The sequence below is a fragment of the Anabrus simplex genome, chromosome 7 (assembly GCF_040414725.1).
Source record: "Anabrus simplex isolate iqAnaSimp1 chromosome 7, ASM4041472v1, whole genome shotgun sequence".
Classification (NCBI taxonomy): Eukaryota; Metazoa; Arthropoda; class Insecta; order Orthoptera; family Tettigoniidae; genus Anabrus; species Anabrus simplex.
The window spans coordinates 80408107-80429667 of NC_090271.1; the positions used below are offsets into that span (position 1 = coordinate 80408107).

Sequence of the window (21561 nt, forward strand, 5' to 3'; positions counted from 1 at the left end):
TGCAGTAGGCTTCTGCATTGATCGTCGTTCCTCATGGTATAAAGTTCACCAGCAAAACACCACGCCTGACCCAAAACACAGCTGCCATGATCTTGCAGTGTGACAGCATTTATTTGGGTTTGACCTTGACAGGAGAATTTGAGTGTCGCCATTTGATTGACTGTTACTTGGATTCAGTGGTGAAATGGAATACCCATGTTTCATCTCCTGCGAAGATTCGACTCAACATGTCAACCCCTTCTTGGGCAAAACAAGTCAAAAAGGTGAGGGAACTGGCCAATCTATTTCATTTTTTGTCTTCTGTGAGGATTTTGGGTACCCATCGATAGCACAATTCCCTGAAGTTTAGGTTTTCAGACACAATTTTATACAGTACAGACATAGACACTTGAGGAAAATCCATTGAGAGAGTGGTTATCGTGAATCTTCTATCCTCATGAATTTTCATGTCAAATTCAGTCACCAAATCTTCTGTGATCACAGATGGTCGACCTGAGCGTTCGTCATGAAAATTTTCACGGCCACTTTTGAACTTTGCTTTTTACTTTGCTCATTGCATTATCACCATACATCTCACCAAGCTGGCGATGAAGGTCTGCAGCCAACAAGTTTTTTGCACTCAAAAAACGTATTACAGACTGTATCTCACACACGCAGCAGGTGATTCAATAATCTTGAACAAAAAGATGCACAGTTCAGCGTACAGGTTATCTACACAGCTGCAACTGACGCCTGCATGTTCGCAAAGGATGCCAGGAGGTAGTGCGCACGCCACAAGAAGCATGCACGCTAACTACAGGATTATAAAAAACCGTCCTTACTTAAAAAACATGCTTTGTAATTTCCATTATCCAGTCGCTGATGTACTCTACTATATCCACATAGAGCTCCAGCTGTTTTGAAAGTATCAGGACCAAACCATCTTTTTGCCTCTCAGCTATCACTCCAGCATAGTGTATATCCTTTTCTCATTCTCTTCTTTCTTTTCCCCTTCCATTTAACTTCGCTCAACTCCATCATTTCTATGCTTATTCCTTAAAATCCACCTCTTCTTCTGTCTTTCCTGTCATGATCATAAAGTTGATTATGTCCACCTTCAATGTTGGCACATTTCTTACAATTCCAATTATACTGAAATTATGAATTTACTCATTCGCGACAAATATTTCAGGTTCCCTATGGGAATCAAAATCTATATCATCTGATGATCTAGCAGACATCAATTTTTGAAAAAGAGACCATGTCTCTCATAGTGCATTGGAACTGCCTGAGGCTCCAAGTAGCCTACGCAGTGGCCTCCACTATGTGCACTAACCACGTGTTATATACTATGCCATTTTGAAAATATTCTATGCTGCTTAAGTAAAGCAATTGGGTGACATTATTACTGCATTTACGCGAATAATCCCCGAATATTTTTAAATAACTTTTGATGCAAGAAATTGGCTTGCAGGTTTATTTGCATCAAGGTTGGCAACAAGCTCCAGGCTCACCTAGTTTTTTGATGTTGAGTGTACAGTTATGCTTTCTGTAACTGCAGATGGAAGAAAACTCCCCATATGTCATATTTAAATGGAAAACAATTCAGACTTTTAATTCTAAACTGCCTTTACATTTTTTTAAATAGTATTTTACAGAACAATTTATATTCAAAATTTCTCCACGTCACAGGAGAATGCATCTTCCAGAACGTGCAAGGGTAGTTTTCTGCACTTTCACTCACTTTGGTGTGTCTGTAGTGTGTTTCATAGTTGAAGTTCGAGTGAAATCGTAATTCTTTTGTATTCAGCGTTTTAAGGAACGCTACAATATTACATAGCAGGCAGTGTGCAGAACAGCAGAATCTGTGAAAACTGGCGATGCCGATAGTTGGCGAAAAAGTGTGGCTCATAATTATAATCAATTCGTGTGCACAGAATAATACTGTCAATGCCGATTAAACGGCAATTTTTCTTTTTTTAATGCGAGCCCAAACGGACTTGTACTGTATTGTGTTGCAATGCAGACAGAAATGAAAGACTTCCTCCCCTCGTCATAAGAAAGTTTTAAGGATGTCGGGCACTTTCTGTGCAAGTACAAGGCATCGAAAAACAATAAAGCATCTGCATAGCATAATTTGTCCTCGTCCTTGAATCATGTTTTTTTTTTCTCTCGTTGTGTGAGGTCATGTTTGCCACTGATTTATCCAGTGCATTATTTGAATACTGTAAATGCACCCTGTTGGATACATTTCAGAAAAAGTTTCTTTTCCATGGCATTTTAAAGGTTTAAAATGTGAATCAAGGGGATGCATTAATGGGTCTTAGAATACTTTGTTAGCGGCAAGGGTTGGCATTTGGCCATGGCGGGAAATCGTACTCTAGTGCAATGCAAACGGAAGTGAGAAAGAGAGAGATCCTACAGGCTTAATCCATTTATAAACTTGTCCCAACCTCATTTATTCACGAAACTTCCCTTTTATTATATATAAGACTAGTGGCTGGACGTAACACATGAGCGAGAGACTTCCTATTTTCTTCCCTCTTCATAGGAAAGTTCGATAAACCATCATGTTTTAAGGGCATCGTATATTTTCTGTGCAAGTACAAGGCATCTAAAATTCCTAAAATTAGGGTGCGGGGATTGTTCGCGTAAATATGGTATGACATCCTACGAAAATTATACTTACACAGGGGAGCCAGCATAGATTTCTTCTCGCCTTTGAATAATTATTTTTCTTTCGTTGCGTGAGGTTATGTTTGCCAATGAATGATCCAAGTGCATTATATGAATACTGTATATGGACCTTGTTGAATACATGTTGGAAATAGTTTGTTTCATGGCATTTAAAAGTTTTAAACTTAGAATCAATGTTAATTGCATGCAGTAAAGGGTACTGGGATATTTTGTGACGCGGTGAGGGTTGGCATTTCTGAATTACAAATGGCAGTTAATTCGAAATCACATCATTTGAAATCCAATATCTGCGTTCCTAAGACTTTGAATTAACGAGGTTTTACTGTATCACAAAACTAACACCCAAATTTGCCAGTGTGTCTGTTTCAAGTGTTCATATTGCACGAAAAGAATTTTTTTTGCTAGTGGCTTTACGTCGCACCGACAAAGATAGGTCTTATGGCGACGATGGGATAGGAAAGGCCTAGGAGTTGGGAGGAAGCGTCCATGGCCTTAAGTAAGGTACAGCCCCAGCATTTGCCTGGTGTGAAAATGGGAAACCACGGGAAAACCATTTTCAGGGCTGTCGACAGTGGGATTCGAACCCACTATTCCCCGGATACGAAAAGAATTATCCACCAATGGTCGTGTTACTATCTGAGTAAAAAGAGACCACGTGTGAGAAGTGCTTTAGACATCGAGGGTGACGAATTTTGTAAGTCATTTAGGAGAGGATTCTAGTGATGCAAGAGACAACCAATCTTCCAATCTACAGGGAATCGAGCCTATTGCAAGTTCAGATTAATTCAATATCTGTCATGTAAGTAAACCTACTAGCTAATTTTCATGTCAAATATATTTCATAGCAGTGATAATGTATTTTTATCATCTCAGGCAAAGTAGCTATATCCATAAATTTACATGTTCATATTTGCGTTAAGACCACGTGGACCTCGCGGAGTGATATGAAATGTTTGTTTATGCCTACGCTACTCTTTCGATGGAAGAAATTTTAGTTCATTAAATTTTTTTTCAAAACGAGCCTTCGTAAAATGAGGGTGTGGGGATTATTCGGCAGCAGGCATTATTCGCGTAAATACGGTATGTCATCGGCTTACCACAGAGTGCATCTGAAATGCCAGGGTTCCATATTTCTGCACTAGAATGCATGCAGTGGATATAGGTGTTCTATTTGTAATTACCTAACAACTGCCTGTTGCCGGCCCAGCAGGACCAATGAAGTTCTTCATAAATACCTACGCTGCCAGTTCAGTCAGACCCCCATGGTAGGTAATGTGTTAAATGAAATGTTCTAAATACTATCTGTCAGAGACACAGCATCGTTGAACGTTTTATGGTTTGCTATCAAGCTTAGTCGCGCTTTCTCAATTCCATAAAATATTTCTTATATATTCTGGGATCACCATCATGAACATAATTTTCTCTTATCCAGATGCGACCAGCTCATTGTAAATATAGTTACTTTCCATTTTACTCTATTTTTCAACCATTTGTCATTTATCATATATCTGTGTTCCAACGCATGTTCCATTACCCTGTGCTGTTCTTACTCAGCTCCATTTATCATGATCATGGTTTTCCTCAGCTTCTGTTTTTCCTTTCATTTGTAATTCCATTATTTTTTGACATTCTTTCTCAAGTTTAATCCAGTGCATTCCAGATAATCTGACCACATCTTTACCCAGTAGTTTGGTCCTATAAACCACACATTACCGCCATAAAGCATGAAAGAAACTAACCTAAAGCAGTTTATTAAAGGTATTATAATTAATTATAAAATATTTTTGGTAGAAAAAGGGAAACAAACACGTAAGACCATTTACTGGGTACATAAGTAACCAATATTTAAGGCATATATATGCATTAACAAGAAAGGTACAAAAGTCTTACTTGCTGGATTTCTGAGAATCCTTTAAGCACTTAACACACTCAGTGAATACAACAAATTAAATCCTACCTGACAACAGCCAGCTGACTAAATCATAAAATATACCCAAGTAAGTAAATCTGTATCCTAATCCTGAGGAGGTGAAGCTCTTTTCAGGCACACGCCCACTGGAGGTGAATAGCATGTACCATTTTAACCACATACCAGCCCTCCTACCAATCTTAAATTTCTGGCAGTACCGGGAATCGAACCCAGACCTCTGAGGATGGCAGCTAATGATGCTAACCGTTACACTACGTATCAATAGGGCTGTTGTAATTTCTTTTTTGCTTGAAAATAATAGTCCTTTAAAGGTTTTATATATTTCCTTACATATTCAGGTTCTGATATACCGTCTTCATTAGTCATTAGTCACATCTTTACCCAGTAGTTTGGTCCTATAAACCACACATTACCACCATAAAGCATGAAAGAAACTAACCTAAAGCAGTACCTTCTGTACCGTCATCAGTACCAGCTAACACTGTGTTGTCACTTATTGAAGCTAGTGGAAACCTATGTCTGCTGTGAGCAACCAGGAACATTCAAAATAGACACCAGTGTGCGCTATGGCACTCAATGTGTTAACTCTTTCCTGCGGGTTGCGTAGTAAAGCGTACTGGAGTCACAGTTTGTCTTCCGCGGGCTGCGTAGTAGAGCGTACTTGACTTTCTAACCGACTTCCTCTGCCATCTGCCTGCTAAACATGTAACTTCTTGGAACCAGGCAAATTCCCTACGCTTTCTAGATACAACTGACATACACAGAATGCTAAAATAAAGTGTTTTTGTATAGGTTTTCTTAAACAGAACAGACAGCTGACTGAACGTAAACACATTGCAGCAACATGGCTGCACATAACTAGTTGAGTGAAGAGGACATTTATTACAAATTAGATTAATATGTTGGCGAATACAATGGTAGCAAGTTTGAAGTTGTAGGTATGATAATAAAAACGGTGTCGGAAGCAGTTGGGACAGAAGATGAACCTGAGGGAAATCGAAATACAGTGTACTGCACAGGACAGGAAATGCTCATTCAGGTATCACCTCCCTTTAAAATATTAGGCCTACTTGGACAAAAAATAATTATCATTTTTTTCCTTCAGTTAATTCTGTTTTAGACTATGGGCCTTTACATAATTAAATAATATTCGAACTAATGTAAATTTATCTTCCAATCCCATTCAGTGAAAAATAGTTTATAATTTGTATGTCTGAGAGGCAGTATGATTTGCTATCTAAATATCTTCATCTGAACTGGCCTGTGCTGTAAATGTATGGAACATGCCTGGGCGTAGATGATGCATCACCATTTGCAACGACAGCCAGGCAGCGTTAAAAGCTCTATGTGCAGCTAGAACAACATCTAAAATGGTATGGGAGTGCCAAAGCTGTGTGAACTTAGCTCAGTAAACCTGTTATGGGTTCCTGGCCACACAGGAATCAGTGGAAATGAAGAAGCTGACAAACTAGCGAAACAAGGCTCAAAAGGCCCGTTCATAGAACCAGAGCCTTTCCTTGGAGTAACACTCCAAAGTGTGAAACTGGTAATATCCCAGTGGACAAACCAGTCTCATTTAGACATTTGGAAGAGGTTAACTACGGCAAGGCAGGCACGCGAACTTATCGAAGAGCACAGCCAAAGATATAAAAAGGTCCTAATAAACTTGAATAGGACCAGAATACGAATGGTAGTTGGACTGTTGACAGGCCACAACACCTTACAGAGACACCTACACATCGTGAAAATCAGTCAAGAAGATGTGGTAGGGAGGAAGAGACCTCCGCATATGTGCTGTTGTCAATGCAAGGCTCTTGCATGCACCAGACATCGATATCTTGGCTCACACTTTGTGAACCTGGAAGACATCAGGAATGGCAACATCCGGATACTGGTATCCTTCATAGGAGCACTAGGGCTGGACTAGGAAAACCTATTTAAGGGACACAAAGGGTCTTCATAGACCTACGTGTGGAGCCCTGTGAAGGCAGAGCTCACCCATTCCTTATCTATCTATCTTCATCCGACTGATACTGAAAATGAAATAAATTGGGAGATTCAGAGTGAAGTCCTGTGTTCTCTGAATTACCAAGAAAATAAGAGCCCCATCAGGTCGAGCAATTCACACTGACTTTGAGAACAAGCAATTTAACATTAACTCGCACCATGGTGGAATCATCTTGATGTATCATTATGAACTGGGGATTCCTGCATGTAATTAGGTGATCCCATTGTATCATTTTACAATGAGTATGGTGTATTTTCCTTTGTTACAAAATTTGAAACCAATATCATAAGTGGTTTTTACAGAATAAATTATTTAGTGAAGGTACTCTATAATTATACCTGACACGCAAGGTAGCAGGTAGGGACCCTCTTCGGAGGCAGCCCTACTCAGGGAGTGGCGCCCCTGCCTATGTGAAGGTATGAGGTAAGGACCCTCTTCGAAGGCAGCCCTACCCAAGGAGTGGCGCCCCTGCCTATGTGAGTCCCAGAGCACACTGACCCGGTGTGTAACATCTGGTATGGGTCTCAGCTCAGGGTTACGAGTGAAGACCTCAACGGAATCTACGGCGGAGAAGGTGGACTTCGGTACGGCGGAGATGGCAGAAGGGGCATACCCGTAGCGTCTGTACTCCAGAGGAGCGGCTACGAAAGGCGTCTGTCTCCATGTTAGGGGCGGCCTAATTTTGAACCTGGCAGTAGGTATAAAATGCCTTTGGGTGTGGCAAGCCCATCGTAACAATAGCCTATATGGACAAAGCAGATATGGTGCCTCGGAAAAGGTTAGGGCGTCCCCAGCTAAAAGCGACGCGCAGCTCTTCAGGTGCTGGGGGAACTGTGAAAAATGGGCAACCAGCACCAAACTACATCAAAATTGCAACAGTAAATGTACTGACATTGACGGGAAAGACAGAAGAACTGGTTGACTTCATGATAGAAATAGATATAGCCATACTTGGACTGTGCGAGACCAAGAAGAGGGGTACAGGGGAGATCCCTCTGAGAGAAGGATACAGGCTGTATTACAGCGGAGGACCTGAAGCAAAAAATGGAGTGGCCATCATACTTAGAAGAGAAATCCAAGAATATGTGGAATATACAAAGTATGTCAGCGATAGGATGATGATGATGAGACTCCAGTTTGAAAATGGCGTGAAAGATTTATTTCAGTTGTATGCCCCACAAACTGGTTGCATAGATGTACATCTAGAGGACTTCTTAGAGGAAGTGGGGAGACAGAGAGAAGATAAGGAAGTACTATTGATGGGAGATCTAGATGCACAAGTTGGAATGGAAAGACAAGGAAAGGAAGATCCTGTAGGGCCCTTTGGATATGGAAATGTAAATCCAGAAGGTGAGTTGTTGGTGGATTTTTGCATGAGGAATCAAATGATTGTTGGAAATACCTGGTTTAGGAAGAAGAACAGTCAGAAGATTACAAGGTATGGTTGGGGAGACAAACAACAAAGACCATGATTGATTATATAATCATAGAGAAAGAACACCGGAAGAACCTTGTAGATGTAACAGCCATGCCTGAAGAAGCCTTTGGTGGAGATCATGGAGTTGTGATAGGAAAATTGAAACTTGGAAAGATTGAAAAACCCCAATTAAGAAGGAAGAAAAAAATTAAAGTATGGAAGTTGAAGGAGAAAAGCATACAAGAAGAATTTCAAAGGGAAATAATACCCTTGGTACCCAGGACAGAAGTGGGGAATGTTGAAGAGGAATGGAAAAGATTTAAGGAAGCACTGGTTGGATGTGCAGAAAAGGTGTGTGGTAGAACATCAGGAAATGTGAAAGACAAAGAAACACACTGGTGGAATGATAGGGTAAAGATTAAAGTGAAGGAAAAGAAAATGGCATGGAAAGCATGGAAAACATCTAAGACTGAAGAAAGTAGAAGAAAATATGTGGAGGCAAAGAATTTGGCCAAGAAAGTAGTGGAGGAAGAAAAGAGGAAAAGCTGGGCATTATTCACACACAAATTGAGAGATGATACACAGGGCAGCAAGAAATTACTGTATGGTATCTTAAGAAACAAAAAGAGAGATCAAGTAAACACCAGATTTGTGAAGGATGAAGGTGGCATAATTTTAACAAAGCCAGAAGAAATAAGAAATAGATCGAGAGAGTATTTTCAGAAGCTGCTGAACATAAGAATGGATGACAGTCATTCAATGGACTACCAGGAAAGGCAATTAGTTGATGAAGAAATGGATAAAGAAATTACAATGAATGAAATTGAAATGGCAGTAAGAAAGATGAAGAATGGAAAAACTGCTGGAATAGATGAAATTTCAGTGGAGATGATAAAGGCAGCTGGAGCTGTAGGCCTGCAGTGGACATATCAGGTTCTCAGGAATGTCTGGGAGAATAAGGAGGTCCCTGAGGATTGGCAAAAAGGAATAATCATCCCAATTTTCAAGAAAGGTGATAAGAAAGTTTTGAAGAACTACAGGGGAATTACTCTAATATCCCATGTTGCTAAGATAATGGAAAGGATACTGGAAAGTAGAATAAGGTTGAGGGTTGAGAAGCAGATACAGGAAAATCAGTTTGGTTTCAGAAGTGGAAGGTCAACAACAGAGCCCATTTTCATTATGAGACAACTAATGGAAAAGCATTGGGAGTACGGGAATGATATGGTGATGACATTCATTGACATTGAAAAGGCATATGACAGTGTCCCCAGGACGAGAGTTTGGGACAGTCTGGTGCAAAAAGGAATTAGACAGGGATTAATAAAAATGATCATGACATTGTATAAGGAATGTTGTAGTTGAAACAGACATTCAACGTAGTAGGTCGTGTTACGTACATGTAGTACGTGTTGAAGAGATGTTAAGTACAGAACAAAAATGGCCAGCCGGACACCAGTGGGATCCGAACCCACAACCTCCCGATTTCGCGTCGGTTGCTCTACCAATTGAGCTATGGTGGCCTAGGCCATCTTTGTTCTGTTTGAAAGGATCTGAGCTACAGGTCTGGCAAGACAGGTTGGTTCAAAATAACTAGTGGGCTGAGACAGGGAAGTGTTCTATCACCAATCCTGTTTACAATAGTAATGGATGACATCATGAGAACAGCAAAAGCAGCATATGGAGAAAGAGAAATGAACATGATGTTATTTGCAGATGATATTGTGATTTGGGGAGAAGACGACAGGAAGGTTCAAGAATAGTTGAATGTGGTGAATGGGAAGATCGAAGAATGTGGATTGAAAATAAGTGTAGAAAAGAGTAAAACTCTTGTTATGACTAGAGGGGAGAAAGAGGGAAAAGGTCAGATTAGACTTGCAGACAAGCCCCTGGAAGTAGTGGAAACGTTTAAATACCTGGGGAGTGAATTAATGGAGAATGCTCGACTGGATGTATGACGTACCCATAACAACTTACGGAGCAGAAACTTGGACAATGACAAAGAAGGATGAGAGTCGAATACAGGCAGCCGAAATGAAGTTCTTGAGGAGTATGATACAGAAGAGTAGAAGAGACAAAATAAGGAATGAGAAAATCTGGGAAGAAATTGGAGTGGAAAAATTGAATGATAGAATAGAGAAGAGCCGACTAAGATGGTTTGGGCACATAAAGCGAATGAGCGACGAAAGAATGCCAAAAAAGGTGATGGAAATGCAAATCCAAGGAAGGAGAGGCCGTGGACGACCACGATTGAGATGGAAGGATACCATCCAACGCAGCATTATAGAAAGAAACCTGGACTGGGACACAGTGTTGGAGGAGGAGTGGTGGAAAGACCGAATAAAGTGGAGAGGAACCATATTTGCCCCTACCTGGCTACAGCTGGATAAAGGGAAATGATGATGATGATGACGCAAATTATAACTCTAGGTTTCGCCAGACAGTGAGTGAAAGATAGTCCGGGGGAAAGGGTTAAAGCACAATTAAACAAGCATGTTTCATCCACAACAGTAAATGGCAATAGCAAAGAATGCAGCGAGAAAAACTAGTAGTCTCTCTAACTTCCAATTATTAGCGTTTTTAACATCTGTACTAGACTTCATTGCAATTGTGCATTTGTATTTAATCTGATATTACACTCCCTAACATAATCTGAATCAATGGTGACTTCTTGGCAAATTCCTCTGCCTTGTATTTCAACATAGGACCAAACTAAACCCCATGGCGCAACAGCCCCGAAGGACCATGGTCAACCAAGCCACTGCTGCTCAGCCCGAAGGTCTACAGATTATGAGGTGTCGTGTGGTCAGCATGCCGAATCATCTCGGCCGTTATTCTTGGTTTTCTAGCCCGGGCAACATAGTACCACTCACACAAAAAGCTTGAATAATAATTTTAAAAAACCAAAGAGTCTTTTCTATGCCCTTTTCTCTTTCTCATACCCCAGCAGTTCCTTCAGTTGTAGCCCATGCAAGATGTAACCTATTTTATTACTATGTTAACCTTAAAGTGTTCTTTTGGGCACCTCCAAATTGTCGTGGATGAGGCAGAAATGACAGAACTTTTAGACAGTGTCAGAACTGACAGCATCAGTTTCGGTATGCAGATTAACATGCAAAAGACAAAAATTATGGTAGTTGATAGGCCTGGCAAGTTAAACGAACTCAGTGCCTTCAGCGAAATGGAAATGGTTTCAGAAATGTTGTACCTGGGTGCCATTATAACTAGCAACAACAGCTGTGAAATAGAGATCAGGAGAAGGATTGCTAAGGCCAAGAATATAATGTCTCAGTTATCTCATATTTGGAAGGATCACTCCATTTCTGTAAAGCTAAAGATGAGACTAGTACAGACCCGGTATTCTCTACCTTCCTCTATGGTGCTGAAACGTGGACTTTACGAGCTTCAGATTTGAATAAGATCAACTCGTTCGAGATGTGGTGCTGGAGAAGAATGCTTTGCATTCCTTGGACAGCATTTTGAACCAATGAATCCATCCTCAAGGAGCTGAACATCAGTACGAGATTATCGGCAAAATGTCAACAGAGGATTCTCCAATTCCTTGGTCATATTATGCGTCGTGGAGAAGGAAGCCTTGAAAAGCACATAATCTTGGGAAACGTGCCTGGAAAGAGGGAGCGTGGGCGAGCACCTATACGCTGGACAGATGGCATAAAACATGCACCAAAGACATTGTTCATACAATCTACCCGTATAGCAGAAGACCGTGGAGGATGGAAACGGGTACAAAGAAATATCTTCAGAGATCACGATCCTCAGGATTGAGGGACCGATATAATCCAAAAAAAAAAAATTTGCAGGAAACTTATGCTGATTACTGACAAGTTGTCTAGTACAGTGATTTTCTAAGCTAAATTCAATTTCTTTTTTTTTTTTTTTTTTTTTGTGCCAGCCTAACTTACACTGGCACAAAGTCATTTCGAGAACTGTCAGGATGCTCTGTAAAACAATCACCAACAGGGCATTGTTCATTTCCAAAACTGCTTCCTTTCATAGCTACACCACCTTATAGACTCTCATCTTGCATACTCCTGCTTGCATGAACAGCTGTATCCTTTTGAAACATGCCTGCTCTCTATGTCCTAAGCGTGTAATATATTGAATTCTTGCATTGTGCATCAATCAGTCATGCTGAACATCTCTCATATCATTCCTGACAACCACTCTATGCCTGTTCTCCTTTTTATAGCTTGTACAAATCTTCAAAACATCATCTTGAACTTCTGAATGTTATTCATGTAAAGGTTCTGTTACTCAAAAGTTCACAGTTCTTGTTTGCTCCATCGCACAGAGAGTTATGTGACTAGATAGTGTACAGAACTAATCTGAGACTATCCGGACCGGGCTCCTTAGTGTAGTGGAACTGTCAGTAAACCTTACAGCCGGACTTTGAACAGTTACCGCGACATGTCAGCAGGTGGTGGCTAGCCAGAAACTGCTTGGCATTGTTAGCTGAACACTTGCAATTTGGACAAGCCTCTGAATATACTGTGCAGACCGCAAACCACCTACAAAATCCCAGGGTGTCAAATGTGGCTTAACCACTTTAGTGCCACACGCCAATCAGGTTGGCTTTCACTCCTTGCACGAAAAGTGCCAGAGCTGACTGAATCTGCATGATGATTTTACAGTGTTTAAAGTCTTCTACTAATAGATGTCTGTGCGTGTTTCATTCCATTAGAAATCTGAGGTTTCAAGCTTGCATAGGATAGATATAGTTTCCTCCTTGGAGATCTCTGATGTGAAAAGAGGGAGATAATAACCTGTGATGTTGACAAGCTCTGAGCTGTTGACAACATGGCAAGCTGCCGTAGAGATGGTTTGACAATGATCATCATCATCAACATCATCATTTGGAGCAGTTTCCATTTTCGTTTTCATTTTCTGTCCATGCTGATGGTAAATTGATGACCTATTTACAGGAAAATGATATAATAGCAGCTGATCTAGATTACAAAAATATGATTGTGATAGTGATGTGATTACCAGCACCAATGAGGGAGTGCTATTCAAACCCATTACATCGAGTGTTCACAAACTTCCAAATATCTCCGGAAATACTATTTCTACCTAAAATATCCAAATATTCATTAACAGTAACTATAGAAAATCTTACTTCCAATCATTTCTATCTCATACATTTCACCATGTAAGCTCTAATCATAGATATGTTCAGGAATTTATATTTTAATTATAATGTTCATAATCGGTGTGAAATGTAGAAAAGATGATCCAGTGCTAGAGATCACTTTTCTCATCAGTGGAGTAAGGAAACTTATGAGGTGCAGGCTATATTGTTGTCCTGCAGTTTTAATTAATATTTTGAATGCAGGAGTGCGACAAGGGGATGGGGGTATTTCCATTATTTTACAACTGTGTTCTTGAAAAGGTTAACAGAGAATGGAGGAAAGCAGGTGCACTATCTCACCATTTAGGACCTAAGAATAAAGGTATAAAAATTGACTTCTAGTCTTTGCCGATGATATGGCACTTATAGCCATAAACATAACAGATGCACAAAAGCAACTTGATATTCTACAAGAACAAGCAGCAAAAATCGGACTTCAAATATCATATGAAAAAACTATATGACTGACATAAAAAATGCAGCACACAAACTTATCATTGGCACTAACAAAATCTCAAGGGTGAATTAATTCAAATAACTAGGTGAATGGCTTAGGGGAAGGTGGAGGAGTGGCGCCACTCGGGGGAATTCCACCACCCTTCAAATCTAATGTACTGCAACTGTAAGACGTGAGCCGATAGGTGCAAACTCTAGTGGAATGAGATGTAAACACAGTGTGCTATCTTCCAATCGGCTGAGACAGCGCTGTTTCTTATAGTTTTAGTATATATAATTTCACCTGTTTTGATGTAATTTCTACAATATAATTGAAGAGAGGTTAGTGAGCTTGAAATTCAAGTTATGAATAGAAGCATGACATACTGTGAAATATCAACTATTAAAGAGTGTTTTAAGATCTTATTTTGTGTTGATAGTTTCATAGGTTATGTGAAAATGTGGTGCGAAATCGTTCATACAATATGGGGCAATACCACCACACCTACATGGGAGAACGCCGCCAGGGTGGCGGTATTACCCCAAAATGAATTCACAGGGAAGTAATCTGAATTTGTTTTTTCAGATGCCACGTGTTAGGAAAAGGACAGCAGAAAAACAAAATTGGAGAAGGGAAAGTTTGAAAGAAGCTACTAATGCTGTGCAGAATGGGTCTACAGTTTCTTGAAGCGAAATCCCGGAATAAGTCTGCGTAAACCAGAAGCTACGAGTCTTAATCGCATTTCTGCATTTAACAAAGTTATGGTGGACCTTTTCTTCACAAATCTGGAAACAGTACAGGTCAAAATCAAATTCCCAGCATCCAGAATCTATAATGTAGATGAGACCAGCATTTCAACAGTACACAAACCAGGAAAAATTCTTGGACCAAAAGGTCAGAAGCAAGTGGGAGCAGCTACAAGTTGGGAGAGAGGAAAGAATGTGACAGTAGTTTGTGCTATGAATGCAACAGGAAACTAAATCCCTACTATGCTTATTTATCAATGCCAGCGAATGACACGGCAGTTACAGAAGGGAGGACCCCGTGATGCAATTTACGGATGTTCAAAGAATGGATGGATAAATGAGGAACTATTTATGGAATGGCTCCAGCATTTCCAGAAGCAAACTCGACCAACCACTGATGACTCTGTATTGCTTATATTGGATAACCACTCCAGCCACAAAACTTACGGAGTGTATAATTTCTGCAGAACGAATCACATCCATATTGTGTCACTTCCACCCCATTCATCTCATCGACTCCAACCCTTGGACATCTCCTTCTATGGACCTCTAAAGAATGCCTTTAATAGGGAATGTGAACTCTACATGAGTACAGAATGTAAAAATCACACCATATGAATTGGCAGAAATTTTCAACTGAGCCTACATACGTGTGGCTACACTGGAGAAAGGCCTCACAGGATTTTTGATAGCAGGAATTCATCCTTTAGATCCTAATAAATTTGGAGAAGATGATTTTGTTGCTGCACATCATACTGATTTCACAGTTTGCATTCAAGATAATGAAGAACAGCAAATTTCATGTACACCTGCATCAGATCAACTTCCAGTGCTAGAATCAACACCCCAAAATAATACACATCTGGAAACGGAACCTTCACCTACAACATCTGGAGGAAATGATAAAGTGAACCAGTCTTCTTTTTCTCACTGGACTGTAAGTATAAACGAAATCTCTCCAATTCCTAAGCCATGCTCATCCAAATCAGGACAGAGAAGGGCTACAAGAAAGCAGCACTCGGAGATCATAACTTCGACTCCAATGAAAGCCCACTTTCAAGACATCGTTAAGAAGAAATCCGTTAAGAACGCAGTCATACAAGAAAGAACGAAGACGAAAATGTCCAGCAAAACTTCAAAGCATACGAAGAAGACATGCAATAGAGAGGTCTTACCTTTGAATCATCATCGTCCCCAGATGAGGAGGAGATAGATGAAAAAAAAATTGTGTGGTGATGATGAAGATGATGACATTGACCCTGTGTGCATTGGTGATGATGTTAATGTTTGTATTAGTGAAGAATTTGGAAAAAATAATGAATTGTGGTTCCGATGCACCGTATGTTCCAGATGGGCTCATTCAGAATGTAGTGGCAGGTAAACAGCTGAAAATTATGAGTGTGACTTATGTTTTTATTCCTAGGGTAGGCCTGTAGTGGCACTGAAAGGACAGAATGATATATAACCTATGTGCCTTTAATCTATGTTCTTAGTGTAGGCCTAAAAGCAAATGATAAATCATAAATTTAGAAATTCTAATAAATATTATACCTTATCTGTAAGTAATGTATATATATATATGAACTAGGTGACGGCATTACCCCAACCAGCGGGGTAATTCCGCCATTTACAGGAGTTTGAATATACGTATTGTATTTACTCCTACAAAAGTTCATTTCCTAAACTTTGAAAGGTGAGTAGCCACAACTAAAACCTCAAATATGAAGTATAACTGTGTACTAATAGTCAGTCATTACTATGTCGAAAGCTATAGCTATTTTCCCTTAAGGTGGCGCCATTCCCCCATCCTCCCCTACAGAGAACTGTAATGAAAGGAAATCCATAACTTCAAGAATTCAAAAGATGGAAACTGCTTTCCAACTAACAAGAACCATTTACAATACACAATGTCTTTCATGGAACAATAAGATACAACATTACAATACAGTAGTTCAACCAGAAGCACTCTATACTGCGGAAACTCTCAAACTACAACAAAAGGGGTTAAAGGAACAATTATAAATTAAAGAACGAAAAATCATGGGACCAAGAATCATAAACGGAACTCATTACCCTAAACCTAATAGTAAAACATACAAGCACATTTCCAAAATTACAGATGCAATTCAAATGCGATGAATCCAATTTGCATGGCATTTGGAACGAATGAACCCTAACAGACTTTCACATCAAATTCACTAATTTCTACAAAACAGGGTCACTAGATCAAAGTGGTACAAATTATTAGAGAAAGACCTCACTGAATTGGGATCGCCAAATCTGCAAGATCGAAAGGAAATACAAAACATCATTTAAACACGGTGACTTGAGGAACAAGAAAGGAATCTCACACGATCGGCATGTTCGAAGGACCGGAGATGTGCACAATCAATGAAGATGAAGAACTAGTGGGCATAAAAGAAAGCCGGAAAATGTTGATTCTGCGTGGTCCTAGGTGACCCATTCGCGAAGAAGCAGCAGAAGAATAATAATTTGAATTAAGAAATTACTACAATTGGTGGCGGAGAATATTCTTTTTCTTTCAACTATAGAAGGAGATTTAAGGGTGTATACTGTTGAAAAGGTTTCATTAATAATTGGGATTTACTACAAAAAGGATGAGTAATAAATAACTTAATGTTTAATACATTGTTATGATAGACAGGAGAACATGATATTCAAAAAGGGCAGAGGGGTGAAAGCAGATGTTTTGAAAATAACTTTATGGGGTGGATGTACTATGGGCGCTTGAAGAGATGGCCAGGCAAGCACTTGGGTGGAGAGAAGGACATGCGGGAGTGGCAGGGTTGTGTGTGGGCACAACATCCGACATTGCTCCTAATGAGCAAACGTTCAACCCAGGTGCTCTGTAGCTCTTGCGGGCTGACGTGAGTGGGAATGGATGTATTAATCAGTGTGCTGCAGGGAGTAATAGGTCGTCATTCCTTGATGATTTTTATATCATTTATAGTTTCTAGTCCTTATTCCAGGCCATAGTGAACTATATCTTCTTCTTAAGACGTCGTCTCCAAACAGAGGTAGACGATCCACACGGCCAGCTACAATCTTGACGTTGCAGCCATGCCATGTGGATTTATTGGAATATCTCTCAGGATCTTTAATGCAGTGGTTTCCCGTTGCCTTCTGCATGTCTAATATACCCGTAATATGGCAAAGAGACCAAGGGGTAAAACATTTCACAGTGAGGCTAGAAACTTAACTGAAGGATTTATAAAGGTATATGATGATGGTCAGAATAAATGTTTCTCCTTGTCTATGACTAACCCTACACTTAGGGCTGCAAAGTGCTGTAATGTTTCAGAGCAAGCAATATGGCATTGTTCAGGCATAGGGTTACCAACTGTCCAGCTTTTGCCGGACCTGTCCTGCTTTTCAATAATTTTGGTTATGTCCGGCCGGCATTTCTAATTTATCGACATTGTCCGGCATTTTTTGTTACAAGATTGCTCACTTAGGTTTTAGGCTGAAGACAGCATGTTATTGTATCGTACATCAACTCCATGTGCTCAGGGCGCTACTTCCGAGGGTGGAAATAATACTAATATTCGATATATTGAACTCGAAGTCCAGGCATCGATCAACCAATCAACGCGCTTCATTTCCACGTTTATGTTGAGAGAAACCGGAAGTGTCGAGAACTATAGTTTACATGTGCTTGCCATATGATTTGCAGCTATCGTGTTTGGTTATCTGGTTGTCGCCGTAAATTATAGTGCGAGTATGAAGCGAGTGGAGTGAAATATTAATCTCATTGCATCCTATTACGTACCGGTATGTCATCTTTGCAACCTGAAAGGAGTGAATCTAAAACAAGACAGTTTAAATTTTCAGATAAACTAAAACATAAGTATCCTTGCTTTACTCATGGACCCAGTGAAAGTGAAGCGAAATGTGCAGTGTGTGATAGTTATGTTAATGTCGGATACAAAGGTGTTGGTGACTTAGAAAGACACGTTAACAGTGAAACACACAAAACAGACGGTGAGAACTAGGTCAATATCATGTTCAATGTTATCATTTGTCACTCCCAAATATTCACCAGATGATAAAAAAGTTCAAGCCGCAGAAGTTACAATGTCATTTCATACAGTTTTCCATCACCAGTCATACAAATCAATGGACTGCACAGCTAAATTGAATAAGAGTATGTTCTTAGGTTCTGAAGTAGCACAGAAACTGACCTGTGCAAGAACTAAAACAGAAACCATAATAATATTATTGCACCTCACTCGACAGGTATTATAATTGAAACTCTTAACAATAAAGTTCCATTTTTTGGCCTAGGAACAGATGCAAGCAATCATGGTGCACTAAAGTTGTTTCCAATTGTCATCCAATTCTTTGATTACAAAAATAATGGCATTCAGATAAAAGTTCTTGATTTACAAGCATGTCCAAATGAAAGTTCTGAATGTATTGCCTCCTATATTTCAGATACTCTCAAAAAGCATAAAATTACTTCTAGATGCATTGCATTTTCTGGAGACAATGCCAATGTTAATTTTGGAGGCCTTGTATGCAGGGAAGGGAAGAATGTATTCTCTGCTCTCAAAAAAGACTTGAATGAAAACATAGTAGGTGTTGGATGTCCTGCTCACATTCTACATAACTGTTTCCAACATGGAGCTGATGCTCTTCCTGTTGATATTGAGTCTGTGGTGATGAAAATTTTCAACTTCTTTCATATATATGCAGTGTGCTCTCAGGAACTGAAAGACTTTTGTGAATTTGTTGATGTAAATTATCTGCAGCTTTTAAATCATTCTAAGACTAGGTGATTAACATTGTATCCAGCAGTTGAAAGAATTCTGCAATTGTTCCCAGCTCTAAAATCCTACTTTCTTTCTCAAGGTAGGAAGTCAGTGCCTTCATCAATTAGAAACTTCCTTGAAAATGACTTTTCGGAGCTCTATCTTTTGCTTCTTTCTTCAACCAAGCACATTTTTCACTATAAAATTTTGTCACTTGAGAAAGAACATATTTCAGTTGTAGAAGTGCTTTAACTATTAGAATCTGTCCAATCTTCATTGAAAGGCAGACTTGAAGGTCAATTTATTCCCCTTAAAGTCAGACAGATGTTAAATACATTTTCAGAAGATGGTTTGGATAAAGAATGCAAAGTGTTTCTATGAAACCTGCACTGAGTACTTGGATAAATGGATGCATCCTATAGAGGAATTCAAGTGTTTCAAATGGTTGAAACTTCAAAACATTAAAGACCTCAGCTTTGACGATATTGTACCATGTATTCAGTACTTACAGTCAAAAGGTGTAGAAATAGCTGATTCAAAATTATTCGACCAGTTCTGCAACGTAAGGGCTTATTCTAAAACTTCAACTTTGGATAAAGATACAACACTAGACCAACAATGGTCTGGGTTTTTTTAAATAAGTGCCAGAACATTGAGGTATTTTCTGAACTTTTGAACATTTGCCAGTTTTTCTTTGCCATAAGAGGCAGCAATGCCTCCACTTAACGTGTGTTTTCATTCATAAATGCTCAATGGACAAAGGAAAGGAACTGTTTGTTGGTAGAATCAGTGAAAGGAATGTTACTTGTGAAGTTCAATTTCAAAGATGTGTCGTGTGAAGAATTTTATATCATACCTGCCAACTTTTAGAAACCAAAAATAGGAAGACTTTTTTAATTCTTGGATTTCATCACATATATTCCACCACAGTCTACGTGATTAAAGGTCAGGATAAAAGACATATCTACAGTTACAATGCGAATTGACCATTGAATTTAAAATCTTAAACTAAAAAAAACAACATAAAAATGGTTACAAGAAAACGTACCTAATCACTCTCATTTATGACACTTACATATGAATTTATGTCACACCGACACACACAACAAAATGCATAATACCGTATTTTCTCGCGTAATTAACGCACTTTTTTTGACGAAAAATACAGGCGAAAACTTCGGATGTGTAAATTATTCAAGGAATTCAGATATTTACAAATTATTTACAATTCATTTTCATTTAAAAGATACACAAATATAATATAAACACAATTGGTTCAACTCATTTGCGATTATCATCATTTGGCGTAAAATTCCTGCGCGAGATTTTTTCTGAAAAGTCAAATAGGGCACATCAGCTAAGTTAGACACGTGGGTATGAAGTACCGACACTAGAAAATATTCTTCTCATTACGAGCTGACAATACGACCTGAATGACATACCGTGACGGCAAAAAAAGAAAATGTCCAACACGAGAAGGGCCGGGCATCGAAGGAGGGACTCTGCTACATTACCCCCAACCGTTCGTATCCAATCTTGTACGAGTGACGTGTCCATCCACCCTTTTCTTGAATACGAGCGTGGCTCACTCACGGAAATTTTGCTTTAGGCATTATTTTTCCTTTTAGAACAATGTAAGGTGCAAGCTTTCTGCCATCAGCTGTTACAGAAAGCACTGCAGTACCGGTACATTGTTGTTGTTGTTTTGTTTTTTTTGCTTCTGGTAGTGCGTCCGATAACACTGCATGTTCCTTTCTTATCGATTGTTCGACTTTGTGGCATATGGAAACTGATTGGCGTCTGACCTCCGGTTCCTATAAGGGAGATCAAATATTCATTCACTTTACACTTCTCAATCACAAAGCGATGAAAATGGTTGAAATCATTCGTCATTTCTCTTCATAAAATTAATCAAGCCTTGGCTAACTTTCAAATCCAAGACACTGATTCCATGTGGCACAACTATTTCTCATTCTTTAAAATACAGAATTTCATGAGAAACGGCTTATCCAACATTGCGTAACAAATTCATATATTTAAGCACATAATCCTCTACTTGCGGAAACTTGCCGCTTTTTGGTCTGTGAAATGCTTTGCGCGACTTGTTGGCCGCTTGAAGTGCACTTCTGTTACCGCGGTAGCGCACGTTTCATTTGGACACTGAATACTTGCTGCCCGCTGCTCTATATTGAACCCATGACCTTTGTGCCCTAAGAACATTATGCATAATATGACAATTAAACTTAAAGTTGGATTCTTGATAGCATGGAGTTGACACGTGACGAGGGGGTGATTACCTTCGGTCCCACGCTCTGGGGTACGTGACGTCAACCACACGTGTCGACGGCGGAAGAAACTCAAGTAATTTTTATGAACTATTTCAAAGCGCGTGTACACGGCGTGACCACGCCAAGTCAAAAAAATATA

General features: G+C 39.5%; 1 protein-coding gene and 1 non-coding gene across 2 annotated transcripts in view; both read right to left on the reverse strand.

Annotated features, from left to right (window-relative positions):
• Positions 1 to 21561, reverse strand: part of LOC136877706 (uncharacterized) — a 156142-nt gene that overhangs the window by 90614 nt on the left and 43967 nt on the right. The window lies entirely within an intron of this gene.
• On the reverse strand, positions 9478 to 9554 carry TRNAS-CGA (transfer RNA serine (anticodon CGA)). The gene has a single exon. It is a non-coding gene; the product is annotated as a tRNA-Ser (tRNA).